Raw genomic sequence first — 16,052 nt, forward strand, 5'->3', positions numbered from 1 at the left:
TGTCCATCCATCAGAACATTTAGGACAAAGCTTATGAGCAGGTGTCTCTCACTTATGGTTTCAATAGAGTTGTATTGATTTATATGATGTTGCAATTTATAATCCACCACTTTCAACGTTATCTGCTTGAACGTAGACTGCAATTACTTCTGTTGTCATATCAATTAATTTCTTTCTAGAATCATCCACAGAACAGCATTCTGTATTCTCAAAACCATATCAAATGTGCATTTGAAGCTTTTCAATTCTTGACTTCAGAGGTTTTTCTAGTACATATTGGGGTATCTGCCTCCCCTCAAGGTATTTTTCTAACTGCCTTTCTACTCACCTGGAGTGTCACAACCCTCTTATGACCTTGGTCAGTTCCAGAAGCTCTTCCTATCCTGCCACAGCATAGTCGCATCCACTACAGTAATGCTGAGAATTTGGTGTTGAAATATCATTTCTTGAAACAGAAGCTTCCAGAGATGGAACTTCCACAGAAATTTTGCCTCAGCAACTAACTGTGGATTCCTGCAGATAGAAGGACATTTCAATGTTTCCACAATTTACTGTAAGTTAAATCATTCAGCTGAAACTGAATTCAAAAAGGCAGATATGGTTACTAGCAAATAGGTTAAATTTTCAGAACTTAGCTCTTCCTTCCCTTCTAAGGAAAGTCTTCAGGCCAAAACTGGCAGTTCTTACACTTGTCATGAGATTATATATAAACTTCTGATCATGAGGAGAGTAATTTTTTTTTTTTTTATCTCTGACACTTAAACATTAATTGATGTATACTAAGCTAATTTATTTCACTTTAATATGGAAGTCAAAGAATTTTAAATGTGAAAAGAGAGCATCGTAATTCTCCAGTCCTAACAGATGGACTCATATCATGCAAAGAAATTGCTTTGGTGCTTTTTAATGGCTTGGAAACTACTCAAGGAACAGACAGTAATTTCTGTACCTGTCCATCTTTCACTGCCTCCTGCAATAGCACCAATTATGATTCAAAGTTGGGACATGTTAGAGTTTGAATATTTTTTATTGCTCCTCAAGGTCTCCTGACTCAGTTAATGAAGGTCATTAAGGTTATATCTATTTCCCTGTATATAGTGTGTGCACCATGGTCGCATCCCTGCTGTATGTTGGCATGAGAGAGGAGCACCAGCACTGCTTCACATAAAAGAAACCTGGGCATTTTCCTCAATCAGGAGTCACTGTAGACTTTAATAAGTTTCAGAATGGATGGTTGGGATACTGGGCCTCAAGGACGAGCTCCACTTTACACCACTAGAACAAGTAGGAGGCAAAAGAAAAAAATAACGCCACCCCACAATCTTTATTCGCTGTCGGTTTCCAGATGGGGTGAGAACAGAGAAGTAGATCACTGGGAGCTCATGATGGCAGGGTTTCAGGGCACAAGTTAAGGCACATCAGGTTTTAATATAGATCCATTTTTTCTATTTAGGAGGAGGTTACAAAGGACTTTCTGAGCCAAGATCTTCTCACTCACCTCACCTTTAACTTCCCCCAAACAAGGGTTTCTTTAGATTTGTCACAAACATTACTAGAGATCTACTCAATGCTATTCTCTTTTACAATTTTCCTTGTATTATTTTGATAGTCCTTCATACAAGTAGGAACACAGGGTCTGATGCTATAAACCACACATATTCTACTTTTGCTTCTTCATGGAACTCATTCCAGCCAAAGCTACTGAAAATCTCATAGTAATCTCCCTGTGTATAACAACTGACATGTATAACACATGAACAACCAGGCCCAGAAGATGCTGAAACCACATATTTGCTCTGGCAATTAATTCTGCAAAACCAGATCTCTATCCAGAGTGACCTTTATTTATATAGTGAAAGAAAAATATTATTTTGAAAAATGGGAAGAAGCATTTCTTTTTCTGGCCTCACTACAACCTCCTTTAAACAACTTATCTTAAATCTAAATTAGTTTGAAACATTAATTTTACCATGTGCATAGCCTACCATACAATCAAGATAAAGTTCTTGTTCTGCTAAGACACAGGGGGATGGGGAAAGCACTCTAAGAGACATACTGCTTTCTAACTAAGCAAAACAGACAACAGTCAGGTTTTATGGCACGATATGCTGCGTACATAGAAGTGATGTTACACCTTAAGATGTAGTTTGAAGACGGTATTTACTAGCTAACAGAATGATTGTAAGGCACAGTTGCTCCAGGCTCAGCTTTTAGGATTATTAAGACATAAAATAAAAGCACTGATCTCTGTTCACAGATGAAGGGCAGCAGGACTCAGCTGATAAACAGTACCACACTTCACTCGTGATCTAGAGCCAAGCTGTGTTTTACAACACTATAAATTAAAAAAACTAAAAAAAAATCTCATGGACGTGTGTGGCTGGAGGTCAATGTATATTCAAAACCAAAAGGACTCTATTTATTGATTAATTTCAGTGAATAAAATCTCTACTTCACTTTCAGCAGTTCATTAAGATGAGAGCACTAGCAATGTAAGCTAGTACTAAAAAAAAGCCAGGCAAGATCTCAGATTATCCGGGGGGGGGGGGTGGTTCTGACCATAACAAAAACAAAGCAAGTTTTACTCAGAAATAACTAAAGCAAGAACTTAGTGCTCAGCAAATCCTTAATACATTAGATTCTGACTTACTGTTGAGACAGCAATATAAAACCATATTGATTATGCAGATGATATTCATAATGGTGCCTCCCTGTAATTGCTCTGTATAATAAATTCAGTGAGTAACAATTTACTGCTTTGTTTTGAGGGCACTGTAGTCATAATTTGTGCAAGATACAGAGAGAAAATGGATCTTGCTTAGGAAGGCCATGATCCGGAACCTGCTATAATACCTCTATTAAGCGATTTTTAGGTTAAGGGAAGAATGCACAGGAAATTTTCACAATAACTATGTGAAAAGGAAATTCATGATCTGAAGAATGTCTTATTTGACTTGCAGGCACCTTCATCCCTGAGCCATGGACCAGGACACTGTTGTGCCAGGCACCATCAGAACAATTTGTGGCATTTAAACAAGTGACTCCAGCAACAGGGCAAAGACCACAGATGACAATTTCTGTCTCAGCACAACGTGCTCTCTACTCAAGGGAACCCTTTACTCACTCAAACAACCTTTTTTTTTATTCAAGGGTAAAACTGTGCTCAGCTGGAAATGATGTTTTCCTGGAGTGCCAAAGCCCATGTCATGAGCATCCTAAGAACACAGGGCTACCACAAACTTTGCAACTCTCAACTTGCAACTCAACATTAACTTCTTTGATCTTCTGTAAACAACATGTATTCATATATAACATAATAAAGTGCTAACCATTCCAAAGCACATGCTTCTTGCCCTGGAGAGAGTATAAGAGAGAAAGCAAATACGTACCAGATGTTAGTTACTTTGTTCCTTTAATTGCTTCAGTTGTTTCAATGAACTACTGGTTAAGAACTCATATAGAATAGAAAATGAAACAAAACACAAAAGAAAGATGCTTACTGGAAGAATCAACGTTATTTTCCAAGATGACGAAAAAAACCCAACAAATAAAAGTTCCAAATGTTAAGCTTGAGGGCCAAATAAAAGCCAGTCATAAGGAAAGCTGTGTGAAAAGGATACAAATATTAAAATAAAAAAACAAATTACCAGATCCAACTCTTCCCAATCCAATTTGGAGATGGGCCGTAGCCAGCACTTCTGCAGTCATACATTGTTGGTGAGGCCACAGGCCCATTGTCTGGCTTGGAAGGGGGATTGCAAATTTCTGGGCTTTTAGCACGTTGTGAAATCCCTAAAGCTCACAAAAGGAGAGTCACAGAGACAGAGTTTGTATGTACGGTCCCTTTGAGAGAGCTATGCCACACATGTATAACATACCCCAAAGTGCTGCTTTCCAACCTCTTCTGGAACACACCCCTAAAAGATTTTCAGTGGCAGTGTGGATCCCCATACCGCAAATTTATCTGCCAGCAAAGTTTCTCTTTCTCAGTTACCTTTTACGTATTCTCTACACAAAGTCCCCGTACTCTGTGAGGTCCTACATCACAAGCTTCAGTACATCTTTCTTGACGTGTTGCACATTTGAGCATGGTATTACCTCAGCTACTGGTAATTCCAAACTGGGACAGTTTCAGCTTTTGTTAGCATTAATCTGTCAGTGATTATCCAGGCACAATGGAAAGAAAGATTAACCGATTTACAGTAGGATAGACTATGTTGTGCTTTGCTACTTAAAATATTCAAAGACAGCACATCCCCACAGATTTTCTACCAGTTTGCTTCACAGCTATGTTGTCTATAACCTCACCTCCTGCTTGCCACACAGTAACACTTCATAAACCTTTCAGGAGTAAGAAAATTCAAATTTCAGGATAGTTTCCTCTAAGTTGAAGGAATATAAATAAAAAGGGCCTAGTCCTGCTCACATTGAAGAGGGATACAATACTGATGTGAACTTGAAAGGGCATGCAAATCTCTGTAACTCTACAAACTATTTAAAGAGCTCAAGGATACTTTTTTCCCCAAAGAATCTGATGATCTTGGTAGATTTCCATTTTAGGATTCCCAATTCATAAAACTGAATTTTGAGCAAATTCACTTGCAAGAGTTTTATTTCGGCACCCAACCATCCCTGGGCACCAGATTTTGCCACCTAATGATGCAGACAACCACCTAGGCTCTAACTTCTGCTAATTTCCTGACAGTTAAGAGCTTCTACAAATCACCCTAGTTACATACGAGCAGCTTTAGACACCTAAGTACTTTTAAAAAAGCTGTGGATATGACCCGAACAAACTTCAGCTCAGGATCAACATTTTCACTGATTTTTTAAGTGTTTGAATTTTTCCACTCGTCATAGGGTGAATACTTGTCTAATGCACCACCTAAAAGTACTGTCTATACTTTCTGACTCACTGAGCATAGTAAAACAACTAAATGCATGTATAATTTACTTGATCAATCACAATTAAGGATTTGGACTGAAATCCAGTTAGTATGACTTAAGCTATTGCCTGTCAGCTGGGCAGTAATAACTGCTTTAGCACACATAATTAAGCCTGAAAAAATGTAAGACGATATTACTTGGCACAGCCTCTTTCCTTCTGATATAAGCTGTAACCATCAACTCTCCTTTATAATATTTGACACAGCTATGTTAACTGTAAAATCATTTGCAAACAGTCTGCTGAGGCATAGGTTAACAAATAAAGCATCTAGCACAAATAGTAAGACCATCTGAAGAAACTGCTCCGTGGTTATGGACATTCTGTGAAGCACACAGGATAAATTAATGCACTAAATTTTTTGCTCAGTTGTAATTTATATTGTATATTTCATTGGCAGTGACATCCTTTATCCAGAATATTGCATTAAAACGCCATGAAAATAATAGAATTATGCAACTACATTTCTCTTAAAATGCATTCAGTACAACCTCCCAGAAGACCTCAGGTAAATAAAGTTTGAGTTGAAACATCCAGGGCCAAATTTTGTTCTGATGTTACTGCCACGTAAGCCTATTTGGCTAAGTTCATCCCTGGTACAATTCTACTGATGTCACCAGACTGTTTTAGAAACTGAACTTGCGCCAAACGTTCATGCATCTTTGCAATAAAACGGAGCTCAGAAAGAAATGATCATCATTTGGAAACAACAGTAGCTGCTAGGAGCTCTGCTGACAATGAAATGTAAAATTATTTAAATATCTGTACCTGTGGAAAAATAGTCTTCAAGGCAAAATGCTTTTTTTTTTTTTTTAAAGTCACCTCCTCCAAAAGCCTGCATAAGGAAGAAATCAAGCTATTGTAACTCAGAGTAAAAGAACACAAGCAAGAATAGAAGAATAAGTATCTCCAGCCTATGGTTCATGCCACTTAGCTTAGGCACATGTTTTCAGGTGAGGTGAATCACCAGAGGTGGGGTCCATCTCTGTATTGACGAGATAAGCAGCCTATATAACTAGTGTCATAAGGTGTCTAACTTGCATGTGGCTAATACTAGGTAAAACGAATCTTCCCAACGTGAAATTCTGCTGATTTTCACTATGAGGATGCTGGCAAGGACAGAGTATTTGAGAGAGGGGTGGGTATGAGAAAGGGGCGAGGGAAAAAAGCGCCGGCTGTAGCATCAGCATGACAGAAGCTTCTTTGGGAATGCAGGCTGTGATCTCAATTGCTTTCTCATATACATAAAGATCTAATACCACCCAGTTATTAGAATGTCATCTTGTAAAATGATTAAAAGAAAAAAAAAGGAAAAAAAAAAGAAAAAAAAAGAAAATAAAAAAAATAAAAAAAAAAGAAGGAAAAGAAGGAAAAGGTATCCTCTCCCTAACTTGAAAAGCTCCTGGAGATAACACACATTATGACAGTTCACAAGGCTTGCACCTTGCAACATTCCCAAAGGCTCTGCAATTTATATTCTGTTCATATAAATTAAAAGATCATTATCCACCTTAACTAAGTGGAATTGATAGATTCTACCCATAAATCCCCATCAGTTAAGCAGAGTTATAATGCTGCAGTTACCACACTTGCTGGCTTCCACAGACAGATGACCACATTGAGCATTTCCTTGAGCTATATTGTCCCAACTGCTGAAGTTCACAGAAATATTTAAGAAGATGAGAATATCCCAAAGGCATTATTACAACCAGGTCAGCATTGCTGTGGTTTCATGGTAAAATAAATTGACTCTCTCTGGGTTAATTTTTTGGCAATAATCTTGTTTGACAGGTCATCTTAATGACACCCATCAAGAGCACAGTTTCAAAACAAGAAGTACTGTTTGAAGTTAACATTGTAACTTTTAGGTCAAAGGATCTCTGCCATGAGGGCAGTTTCAATACATCTTTCCTCAAATTAATATTCTGTACCCCTTTTTCCACTGAGTCCTCCATTGTTTCCATTCAAGTACTTCTCCAACAGGCACGATGAACACAAGATCCCATTCATAGAATCACAGAATCATAGAATGGTTTGGGTTGGAAGGGACCTCAAAGATCATCTAGTTCCAACCCCCCTGCCATGGCCAGGGACACCCTCCACTAGACCACGCTGCCCAAAGCACCAACCAACCTGGTCTTAAACACTTCCAGGGATGGGGCCTCCACAGCTTCTCTGGGCAACCTGTTCCAGTGCCTCACCACTCTCACAGTAAAGAATTTCTTTCTAACATCTAATCTAAATCGACCCTCCTTCAGCTTAAACCCATTACCCCTTGTCCTGTCACTACACTCCCTGATAAACAGTCCCTCACCATCTTTCCTGTAGGCCCCTTCAGGTACTGGAAGGCTGCAATTAAATCTCCCCAGAGCCACCTTTTCTCCAGGCTGAACAACCCCAACTCTCTCAGCCTGTCCTCATAGGAGAGGTGCTCCAGCCCTCTAATCAGCTTCATGGCCCTCCTCTAGACTCTCTCCAACAGCTCCATGTCTCTCCTGTAGTGGGGCCCCCAGAGCTGGACGCAGTACTCCAGGTGGGGTCTCACCAGAGCGGAGTAGAGGGGCAGGATCACCTCCCTCGACCTGCTGGTCATGCTTCTTTTGATGCAGCCCAGGACGTGGTTGGCTTTCTGGGCTGCAAGTGCACACTGCTGGCTCATGTTGAGCTTCTCATCAGTCAATACCCCCAAGTCCTTCTCCTCGGGGCTGCTCTCAATCCATTCCTCGCCCAGCCTATAGTCGTGCTTGGGATTGCATCAACCCACGTGCAGGACCTTGCACTTGGCCTTGTTGAACTTCATGCGGTTCACACAGGCCCACCTCTCCAGCCTGTCAAGGTCCCTCTGGATGGCATCCCTTCCCTCCAGCGTGTCGACCCCACCACACAGCTTAGTGTTGTCGGCAAACTTGCTGAGGGTGCACTTGATCCCACTGTCCATGTCGCCGACAAAGATGTTAAACAGTGCTGGTCCCAGTACTGACCCCTGAGGAACACCACTCGTCACTGTTCTCCACTTGGACATTGAGCCGTTGACCACAACTCTGAGTGCAACCATCCAGCCAATTCCTTATCCACCGAGTGGTCCACCCATCGAATCCATGTCTCTCCAATTTAGAGACAAGGATGTCATGTGGGACAGTGTCAAATGTCTTGCACAAGTCCTATTGTTACACCTATTGTGGTAATTTTGACCACTAGTGGTCAAAAATATCTGATGCATGATCCCAGCATCAGACACTAGGAAAAAATGACATGGAATAAAGATACATCAACATATTTCTTAAAAATAACTCTGCATTCTCCTTTCATCACTGATTAGTCTAGAGTCTAAAGACGTCCTCAGTGAAGCTCTGTTTCACTCATAGAGTGCTTTGAAAAGTTAATTACCCAAGCAAATCGGATGATGCAAATACCCAGACTGGGAAAGCAGCATGCCTGAGGTCACACAGCAGATCAGCTGTCCAGAAAGAAGCGCAGCCCACCTCCCCCCACACCATTATCCTCTTTGCAGTCCCCTCAGTAGCTGTCACATACCAAACCAGGTACTGGTACCCTGAGACACAAGATCGGGTACTTGGGCCCAGAGCCAGCAGTAAAATGCATTCTGACAGACCAGCCCTACAGCAGATAATTTAAAAAAAAAAAAAGTGATTTACAGGAGTCCCCTCAGACAGAAAGGACAGTTTCTAACTGGATTCAGTGGCAGGTTCAGTAGCCTCTGTTTAACACGTCTGCTGCTGCTGTTATCCAGCAAAACTACTCAACTGGCCTATTAATGATCCTACGCAAGCTCATTTTTTCCTGAAATATGATATCTTCAAATATTTCTTCATTTAGAAAAAAAAAAAAAACACATTTAGCTAGAGTAGAAAATCTAAATATTATTCCTGCATTTATAGTGCAGTTTCAAGAGTCAGTGGTTGTACTGAGAGGCTACGATGGCAGAGGTGAGAAACTGCACAATCTATCCCACCACTACAACCCCTCCAGGCCTAACATAAAGAGATAAACAATTAGACATGATATTTTTTTTCTAATACACAGGTTCATGAACCATTTAAGACTCTCTTGAGTTTTCAAGAAGAGTGTTAATGGTTCACAAGCCTCTGCACGGAGATGAATTGTACCCACAGTGAACTATAACTCTTCCATTTTAAGGAAAGAAATATGGAGTTTGGTGAAATTCAGAATATTCTTATATCTTGTGGAAGGGAAACAGAGAGTTAAGATTTAACTCACTTCCAGGAAGATTGACCTGATATTCAAAATCTTCCATTCATTTTTCCATCCTACATTACCTGATTGTAAAGGAAAACTAGTTATTCTTATTTCTCACTTTGGAGTCTGAGGAATTGTCCTCCAATTCCTAGCACAGATGATTCCTGATGCTGCAAGACTGTTGATCATTTCTCCTAGATTGCTCCTAGATTATCTCTTCCTCCTCCTAATTTTTCTATTTTTTTTTCTCTTTTTAGAAGCAAGATACTTCAAAAGGACACAAAGTCCAATTGCAACAGTCAGTTTCACTGGGTGAAAAAGTTGTTCTGAGCAATGACAAATCTATGCATCCTATAAAGCAGGGCTTTTCCACCTTATGCTGGGAAGAGACATCTGTGAATATAAAACCCAGGACTGTGTTGTAACACATCATAGCATAAAAAAACTGTTAGAATCATAGAATCATTTGGGCTGGAAAAGACCTTTAAGATCACTGAGTCCAAACATTGGGAGACGTGAAATCAGTCCTGCCTGTGCTACCAATCATACCTTCACTAGCACTCAGCCACAGGACAAAAATAGCTAAAAGGGCAATTCAGCTACAGATGGCACAGTGCTGAAACACTCAATTGTCTACCCATAACTTTTGAATCCATTATGGTTTTATTCTGTAAAGTCCTGGCTTTGGGATAAGCTGCTTAAAAATTTCTCTCTCCACAGTACCATTATGGGTGTATCTCAGTCACTTTTGGGGGTTTTATTTATAAATAAAATGGTTACATTATTAATATACTATCGACTACAGAAATTAGGCCAGGAGGACCTTGAAGACTAATATAATTCAATTCCTCCCCCATCTCAAGGCAGGATCAGTTATTCTTGAACCATTTTTGACAGAAGTTTATTTCATCTCCCACAATAAGCCTGCCCAGAGAGGTTGGGGCATCTAGTCTTGAATGCCCTTGTTCTCTCCAAATTATTTTCCTAACATCTACTTAAGCATCCTGTGCTGCAGTTCAGGCCCATGAATGTATATACTTAGAGTAGATTTGGAATGGGATGGAGTCACTGAGGAAGGACAGCAGAAATGGGCTATCTACAAATTCCCCGTAACAGTTCAGTTTCTTCCTTTGCTATATATCTGATTTTACTTGGCAGTCTGAGTAGCTAAAGTTACATGGTATTTATTTTTTTTATGTTTTTAAAAAAGTCTGTTAATCTCAGAGATAAACAAAGATTTTCTTTACCATGATGAAATTCTCCAAGACACTTGCAGAGTCTCTTAGGCAACAAGAACACAAGCGATTGTTACTGTGGATACTTTGGGTGAAACCTTCAACTGCAAAACCGTAAACACCTTTGTGTTTGAAGCATGTTAATTTCACTAAAGGAGTCTGTGTTGTTAAAAAAAAAATGCTCTTGACCCAAGACAACTCTGAAGCAGAGCTCCAGATCTCACTTACGTAAGTCCTGCATTCTGCTTCAATACAACAATCACTTTCAAAGCATCCAAGTAACTTTTACAATGTGTAAGCATGCATGACACGAGGCCACGCACTACGGGAGGGTATGTGGAGACAGCTGGAGAGAATATCTGCAAGAGAGACTTTCTTGAGCATAGAAACTGCTGGACGCAAAAAAGGAGTTGGACATAGCCTTCCAGCCAACACTGGGAGCAGTTGGTCCAGCATGCTACAGGTCAAGCCAGCCAGCTGTGTCCATCAGGTGCCATCTCAGAGTGGGAGACAGACTGTAGCATAGTGCTACAGAAATGTTAGATGTAGACCAAGCTCTGGGGACATACTGTTCAGAGCCACTGTGTAAACTAATTTGTGTTGAAAAGGTCCTTTGGAGGTCATCTTGTCCAATCCAATGTTCAAAGTGGATCCAGTTAAAGTAGGCTGTTCAGGGCAAATTGAGTTTTGAATATCTCCATGATTTCCCAAACTCTCTGGACAACCTGAGCCAATGTTGGACCCCTTTTATGGTGAAAATATTTTTCCTAAAGTCTAATCAGACACTCTTTCGTTCTAACTTGGGTTCACTGGCTTGCATCCCATTGCTGTGCACCTCTGAGAAAAGTTACCCACCAGGTAATTGTAGACCACAGTCAGGTTTGCCCTGCACCTTCTCTTCTCTAGATTGAACAAACCCATCTTTGTCGGCCTCTCCTTGTATGCTGTGTGCTCCAACCCCCAACCATCTTGATGGCCTTCTGCAGGACTCACTCCAGTATGTCCAAGTCTGTAGTGGAGAGCCCAAATCTGGACACAGTCCTTCAGATGCAGTCCTACAGTGCCAGGCAGGAAGAAATAATTGCTTCTGTGGACCTGATGGCTACAGCCTTTCTAATAAAGTCCAGGATGCAGCTGGCCTTCATTGTGAGGGCACACTGCTCACTTGTGTTCGACATGTCGCCTACCAGGATGCCCATGTCCTTCTCTACAGAGCTGCTTTCCATTCAGTCAGCCCCCCAAACTGTGCTGTTGCATGGGGCTACTGCAGCCCAGATGGAGTTTCTCCAGGAGGCTGAAATCCCTTTTAACAGCATCCCGTCACTGTATCAGTGTAGTATTAGCCACCTCAGTCCTCAAAACCCAAAGATTTTCCTCGCTTACTCCAACTGAGCTGTCCCCACAAAGCGTTCAGCAAGAAAGGACATTTGCCAGAAAATGTGTGAAGCAAGTACATGACAGGCTAAGATATAAAATTGCATCACTGCACCACTGTTCAATTGAATATTTATAGAAATAGATGAGGCGTTGTCATTGCACACGGAAAGGAACAGCCAGCAAGTAAGTTTTTCACCAAATAAGCATTAGTCCTACCAGTGCAATTCATCTCAGCACCTGTCAGTACTATTACCCATTGTAATAGGTATTACTCAGGAAGTGCTGAGTAGCTACTAACACCTGGATTTACATATGCAAAATAATACTGCACAGCAGCACAACTTGTAAGGTACTGTAGGTGTTATGTGCGTGGGCTGGATTCTGGCAATATTAATACGTGTGTGTGCACAGTCCATAACAATATACCCATTTACTCAACCCAATGTCAGGCCCTATAAAGTTACTCGGGTGTAGTTTTTACTATTGTCTTCCAATGACAGAAAGTTTGGAACAGAATATAAAGCCAATCCGAATTAGAAGACATTTCAGAAGCCAGAAACAGGCCTTCCTCTTCTTCTTTCTCCCACCTTATTTTTACGAACATATTTTTCTAATGTCTAAGATGACCCATAAAGATGTCCGGAAAAGAAAAATGAAGACAGGCAGTTGGGTAAATCCTAATCCCACAAAATCAGCAGAGGTTTTGCTGAAGACTTGAAGAGGACAAAGGATTTCTTAGGTTTTTGCCTGGGATAAACTTCAGCTAGACAGATTCATAAACTCCCACAATGAGCCTCAAGGATTTTGAAGGCACAACAATATGGAAGCAGTTCATACCAAAAGATGCAGAAGAAGATCTGAGACTCTGACTACATATCTTCAGAGGAAGAATTAGATTTAATTAAGCATATGCAGTGCATTGGAAGAACCTAATTTAAGAGCAACACATATTTGGTTTTAGTTGATAGTTTCCCTTTATAAGCTGCTGCTTGAAGCAAAGTACCACCAAACATCACTTTAAGCAAAAACCTGTTTGGCCTTAGCAGCAGTGCTAACCCACAGCTCCCTAGGAGGAAGAAGACAACACCTGAAATTACATGTCTTTCTTTTTGTCTACATTTGAATTAAGTACTTCAGGATGTGCTCAGTAAAACCTTGGAGAGAAAAATGATGACTTCTGCCTCTCACTTTATTTGTGCAGCAGTTTCCCACAGGTCCCAGGGGCCGCAAAGATCTTTAAAGTTCAGACTTTGTATCAGAATACATAAACACTTGATACCAGCTGAAATCAGTAAAATTTATCACAAAGAGAAACATGTCTGACTGCCTCAGATCCAAGTCTTAGGCCTAGGGCCAGCAGCTGTCAGAGATGCCAGCTGAGACTCAGTCCAAAGTTTTCAGATAGATGTGGATGTAGACAAGCAAAAAGAGTCTCTTTCAAGTCACACTGGACTTCTTACAAGCTAATGAATAAATTTGTTCTTAAATATTTCCTTGAACTGGAGCTTTTGCTCAGCCCCAAGGATAGCTAAAGAAGGCTGAAACACATTCCTTGCCTCTAGCACTTACAGAAGGTCTCAGAAAAAGCTGGCTTCATGACCAGGAAGCGGATGGAGCATCCCAGACAGCCAGGAATAAGCACTTTGTCAAGTAGCAAGTGCTTGCAGATTAGGCTTTTCTCATTTTTAAGATTCACAAGTTTCAATGTGTCCCACAACAACTTTTATTTGAGCGTCAAATATACTACGACACCCAAAGAGCTAACTTGTCCTTAGCTTTGCACTTTTCTGTCATCCTAACAAATTAATAAAAATAAGTGGGAAAAGCTGCTCTTTGCCTGGCCTAACACACAACAAACAGTAAAACAAAATCACAACTCCCTGAAAAGAATAGCTTACAAAAAATGAGACCATAAACACCATTACTGTTAACAGACTAATGGCACTGAGATAAAATATCAGCAAGGACCCATGTTATCCCACTTGTTCAGCTCAAGCTTTTACCAATTTCGTGGGTGGATTTAAAGAGTGGTATTGATCCATATTGACCGTTCTTTTCAGTGCAAATATTTCATTGGACAGGGAGACACACAGATATTCTTAAGTTAAAAAGAATATAGAAGGCAGCATCCTTTTCAGCTGCTTATTAGGGGAAAAGGTGTCTGCCGCTAAAATGTCATGCTGAAACCATCATTCAATGCTTGTCACTAGCCAGGGCTAAAACATGGAGAACTGATTTAAATTTGTGCTGCAGTAATGAGTTAGTTATTTTCAAAATCAAAATCTAACTTATGCCTATTTGTTCTTCTCTCAACTGGCAATAAATAGTGTTCATAAAATTACAAAGCAGCTTTGGAATTGTAATCCAGTTAAATCAGCAGTTACAATGATTCAGATAACTGAAGAATTTTAATTAAAAAAAAAAAAAGAAGATATAATAAAACCCTCAATAAAAAGGAGTCTTCTTTGGGACATATCCAATCCTCCACCACCCCCCTTTTAAACATACTTTTAACAATAATTGTACATTAAAGTAATATTGTAGATTTATCATTACATCTCACAAACTATGAGGCCGATTCTTCTCTCACTAAAGTCAAGAGTGAGAATCCTTTTGCGCTCTGCAATACGCTCTTTCCCAGTACCACAGCAGTTTCTAAGCTGAAGCCTTCACAGAAGTTAACACCGCTGGAAGCAATATCAGCTCTTGTCAGCTCAAGGAGAGGAGGTAGAAGAAAAGCAAGGAGCAGAGCAGAGCTATCAGAAGTGCTTCCAATCTTTATCAAACTACGCAGGCTGTGTCTTAACTCCTCCATGCAAAGCAAACCTCTTCATAGATTTTTCCTGAGTTGGTTATCTGCCTCCCACAAGTAACCTGTCTGTAGTTACATCCATGGCAGCAATCAATTTGCTAGGCTCAGAGCAAAAGAACAAAGAAAAACTAGAGAAATATAAAATATAAATAGTTGCTTATATAGGGCAGCAAATTGCTAATACTAAGTTTTACAAGACTATTACATAAAAGACAAGTTTTGTCCATAAATCTCACAGCACTTTATTAACTTAAAACTGCTGTGAGGCTGATGTCTTGAGCTCTGTGCTTTGGAAGCTGAACCTGAGACTTGAGAAGTGACCTGTTCAACATAGCAGGTCAACATGTTCTACTTCAACATTCCCAAGTCCATAACGCCTCTGTCTTTCCTTTGCTTTTAGTGAAAACTGAAGGAGAAGAGGGGCCAGCAGCCCTCTGAACAGGTTGAGCTCTGAGCCTCTCGTTAGAATAGAAATGGACCAGAATGATTAAAAACATAGAAGAATGAACCAGTTTTTAAGATATCTAAATTGCTTGCCCAAGTGGATGAACAAAGGACAAAAATGTACAAAAGAGGAGGAAAAAAAGGAAAGCAAAATTCTCTCTGTCTCAGATGATAAATAATCTGTCCTCCTTAAACCAGCCAGACTCCCTTTTGTCCATGTGCCCTTTGCTGGTTTTTACTGGCAGGCTGGTAATACCAAAACATTCCCAAAAAAGGCAAAAAAGAAAAGTGAATTCATTAGCCTTCACCCCAAGATAATCCTGTTCAGAGCACAGGCGGCTCCAGCAGAATAGGTACATCTCCAGAGCACTCACACCTTGCCGGCACAACCCCTGGCAGGGAGAGGGGACAATTGCATTTCTCGCTGCTGCTGGAAGAGGTAAGGATGGTGCGACGCTGCCTGACTGCCGCCACACGCGGATTGATTCTGCTGGATCAAAATCAGGCAGCTACCCCTGCCCTAGTTCAACCTTTAAGACATAAACCTACCTGGAAGAGATGGCAATGGATAAGGAGGAAACTGAAGTCAGGCTGATGGCTGTAGTCAGGGCACGTGGCCGCTCTGAACAGGAGTCCAAAGTGCGGAGCCATAACGGGCTCCCCTGGTGTCACCTCCCAGCAATTCCTCACCAGCTATGAGAGCCGGTAAATCGAGGTCTTTCATCTCAGTCCCCACTCACCTGCCAGGGATGGGAAGGCAAAATGCATAAGGCACTTTGGTGTGAAGGGCGAGAAGATGAGCTGGAGAGCTTGCGAATAAAGGGATGGAGAACAGAAAATCATGCTAAGATCAGGAATATCGGGAGTACCTGGCAGACAGATATCAGTGAGGGAAACAATTTAGAAAGGCCACAATGAGTGAAGTCTTCCATGATCCTTTATATCAGCTTTACCAACAACTCAACCACAGAGACCACCGTGCTTATTCCAGACTTACCCTAGCTCCTTGCAGAATAGCGCG

At 40.7% G+C, this 16,052-nt stretch overlaps 1 protein-coding gene across 2 annotated transcripts in view; it reads right to left on the reverse strand.

Moving 5' to 3' along the window:
- The window catches only part of KCNS3 (potassium voltage-gated channel modifier subfamily S member 3), a 30,932-nt gene that overhangs the window by 11,019 nt on the left and 3,861 nt on the right, over window positions 1–16,052 (reverse strand). Inside the window, exon 2 of one of the 2 annotated variants that reach the window (XM_054822419.1) lies at window positions 329–513. The exons of the other annotated variant lie outside the window; for it this stretch is intronic. The gene's annotated coding sequence lies outside the window, so the exon portion shown is untranslated. The remainder of the gene's footprint in view (window positions 1–328; window positions 514–16,052) is intronic. 2 annotated transcript variants of the gene reach the window in all.

This window comes from Grus americana, chromosome 3, assembly GCF_028858705.1.
Source record: "Grus americana isolate bGruAme1 chromosome 3, bGruAme1.mat, whole genome shotgun sequence".
Lineage (NCBI taxonomy): Eukaryota > Metazoa > Chordata > Aves > Gruiformes > Gruidae > Grus > Grus americana.